Source organism: Octopus bimaculoides, chromosome 5 (assembly GCF_001194135.2).
Source record: "Octopus bimaculoides isolate UCB-OBI-ISO-001 chromosome 5, ASM119413v2, whole genome shotgun sequence".
Lineage (NCBI taxonomy): Eukaryota > Metazoa > Mollusca > Cephalopoda > Octopoda > Octopodidae > Octopus > Octopus bimaculoides.
The window spans coordinates 115,798,076-115,801,846 of NC_068985.1; positions in this window are offsets into that span (position 1 = coordinate 115,798,076).

The window sequence follows — 3,771 nt, forward strand, 5'->3', positions numbered from 1 at the left end:
TATATAAACAAATGTAGGCTAGCGAGCTGGCATAATCGTTAGAACGCTGCGGATAATTTGTCTTTGCTAGAATTTGGTTAGTTATAGTTTTTGTTGCCATTTACTGTTAAATTTTGAACTTTTCTTTTTGTTCTACGTTCTGTTTTAACAGAAGTAGTGCACTTGAAACCCAGATTCTACGAATGTGGCGAAAAAGGTCACGTTTGGGTAAACTGCCCCACCCGCAAGGAGAAAGAAGAAGGGAGAAAAAAACAAAAGAAGAAACAACAAAACCAAAAGACCGACCAGCAGAACCCAGGCACTGATGATGTTCAACAAGCTGGGGGAAAAAGACGGTTGGTCGGTAGCAAGATCCCCAAAAAGGGAAGAATAATAATGACAACCAACCCAACCCTACAACAACCAAAGGAACAACTCAGGGCAGTCAAAGAAAAATTACCCCACCCCCACCACTAATGCCCTCAAAGTCAACAATATCAGATTCTTCCCCATACTATTCCCCCTGGCGATGAGTATCCCCCTTGCCCCTCTAGTTCAAATTTTCCCCCTCTCTCATACATCACCTCTCACCCGCCAAGCCCAGGCAATCTGTCCCGATATCAAGTCCAAGAAAATCTAACGAATATAAGGAAATACTGACTGTAATAAACAATGATGACGAACAATTAAAAAAGTGGTTAAAGCAAATACCATCGTTCAGCTACAGCGATCGCAAGATGGTCAACTGTAATTTCGACATAGATAAGTCATATAGAGGTCCCGGCTACTGGAAACTTAATACGTCCCTTTTGGGGATTAAGGAATACAAATATCGGATTAAGATGTTAATTCAGAGGGCGTTAACCGGATTCATTATCAACAACAAATGGTGGTATGCCCTCAAGAGAGCAATTAAATATAAGCCTATTAGATATAGCATAGGTTTAGTGGCTAGAGAGGATAGAAGGGAATCAGCTCTAGTTAAGGACAATGCGAACTGGCTCTGCGGCTCAGGTGAAGGCCAAGAGACTGGTGTTAAACCAGCACTCGAAGCCAAGCACATCGGTGTCATTGTCTGGGCTAGAAAACGTGCAATGGATTGCGAAGGAATCAATGCTGCGGGATGGGCCCGAGTGGTGGAAGCCCAACATGGCAATGATGCCACAATTCGATCTTTGACGAACTAGCAAGATAACTTGATAGACGAACCCGAGGAGATCTGTGAGGTCTTTCAGGACCACTTCGCTCAGCTTTTCGGAGGGAATAAACTCTCAAGGCACGGTGACCGAGACACTCTGATCTCTCCAAGATGCGGGCAGGACAAGGAAACCGTCCCGCACGCTATTGTTCAGTAGCCGGAAGTGTCTGACGTGTGGGTTTATGCCGAACAACTGAGGTCAGGTGGAGGGAGAATACAGCTGTCGACTAAATCTATGGTGAAAATTAACCCACCGGATTTCTTAACAAAAGAAGGTAAGAATTGTTTTCTTTCTGTAGTAGCAACTCCGAGCGGGATTATATGGAGGATAAGAATGAAAGGAATAAGGTCAAGCACCTTCATTTATGGCCCTAATCTGTTGAATTTTTTCATCTTCCACCTAAAAAGATAAATAGGGCTGGAGAGGAGATGTTTGACGGAAGACATGTTTGGGAAAACATGGAAGAATGTCGTACGAATGTTGGGCATGAAATGCTCGCGTGAATGCGATATAGTTTAAAAACCCAGGTCAGTGGTAAGGCGGGGTTCGTGGGGTCCGTTATAATCCCGCCTCCACTCCATCTGTTGTTTCTTATCGTGTCCTATCATAATCCGTATTATATATGTTTTTAAAATTGTTTAAAGGACTCCAATCGCATTTCTTGTAAAATCGTTCGATTTCATTGCGCTGTCCCTTCTATGTATGTCCTTATGGATAACAAAAAAATTAAGAATCGTTAGAACGCCGGGCGAAATGCTTAGCGGTATTTTGTCTGTGTGAGTTTGGATTTATTGGAAATTATTATTGGAGTCCAAGTAAGTGCAAGCGTCTATTAACTGTTTTTGTGTTATTTTCTATTATAATTATTGTTCCTGTTTCCTGTTATAATTACTTGTGCGATAGTCTTCGTTCGAAAACTATCGTATGTTTTCCCTTGTGGGGGAAACATTAATTTCTAGCAAGATGCCGTAAAGTGTAACTTCGTCTGGCGAAGAATGGTCAACCAATGGGGAGGCAAAAAAGACTGAAAGCTTAATATTTGGCGACATTTCGGATTCTTCTTAAAGTGAATTTCCCCAACCATTAATGTGTACTATTGCAAAGAGGAATATTGACGTGAAAAGCCTTCAAACAGAAGAAAATAAACAAAAAAGTTTTGCGTTGGCGGCTGGAGGTGGAACCCGCCAGCTGTCGATAAACAAAAATGACCTGATAAAGTACAAAGATATGATAACAATTGAAGGCGGTATTGTGAAAATTCAACCTCCGGAAGAACTATTAATGTTAGAAAAAAGAAAAACAATTATTTTGAAATCTTACTGTCTAAAAGGAAAAAGAATTGATCGAGTGAGCGAGAGAAAATTGAGAAGTGCTTGAAACCCATCTGGCAGGATATCTCATACCTAGCCAGAGGGAAGAAGTTTGGTACTATCGCAGTACAACTAACAGATATAGAAACTGCACAAATGCACTCAGTTTAGAAACGGAGGAGGTTGTTTTAATTCCAATATATATGGGTATAAGGACGTCAAAGATACGTATACCAAGGATCCCACCGCAAGTCGACCCTATGTAGTTGATGGTGGCAGTCCTTGGCAAAAAGGAAGATAATATTACACTCCTTCAGGCTACCGTCGCAGAAAAGGCTTATTGGACCGGTCAAACGGTTCACCTCCTAATACAAACAGAACAGTCAATTTTAGAATAGTTACCAGAGAATATAAAAATTTGGGAGGAATCCCTTAACGTATTCGTCGAGGGGCATAAGCCCCGATGCTCCCAGTGTGACCAGCTGGACCATATAAAAGCACATTGTAGAGACGGCGAGGAAGAATCCGATGGTGATGAGGAGGAGGAGAGAGAGAGAGAAACAGAAGAAAAGAAAGCAACTAACAACAAGAGAAAAATGGAAAGCTCAAATCAACAAAAACAGGTCGAACTAAGACCCCCACCCCCACAAAAAAAACTGCGAAAAGAGACAAACCAAAAATAGTAAGGAAGGCAGTAGAAGACAGAGGGATAGTCGCATTATACAGAAGAAATGGAGATTTAATGAGAGAAATAAAAGCGAAAAAATCAGCCACTAGCATTGCAGAGCTTTCTGATAAATATAAGAACTACGAGTTCTACGAAATGGACAAAAAGACTCATAATGTATTACATAACCCGTAGAGAATGTCGGTGTCGATGATGATATTGAATTTTAATCAATCCATTTTTCAAGACTTGCCAACTCCGACCCTATGTCAGGAAAAGGTGGAGAGTCATTCTCCACATGACACCCAGAATTAAATATGTAAGTATTGTCTATTCACATTGGTTGTGTAAAGGTTCGTGGCCTGATGTCTAACTGGAAGCAAGGGCGCTTCCTAAATGACATCAGGTCAAGAAAATTGGATGTGATTGCTGCAACGGAAACCCGGGTGAAGGGGCCAAGAGATTTGCTCCCCCTCCTGAACAGCTATGAGAAATACGTTTTCCAATTCGGGTGGGAGGTGGGGTGAGATGTTGGTCCTACTAAAAAGAAACCGAGGGAGAATTCACAAAAGGACAAAAGACGAAGATAGGTTGCGTAGAAAACAAACAGATGTAT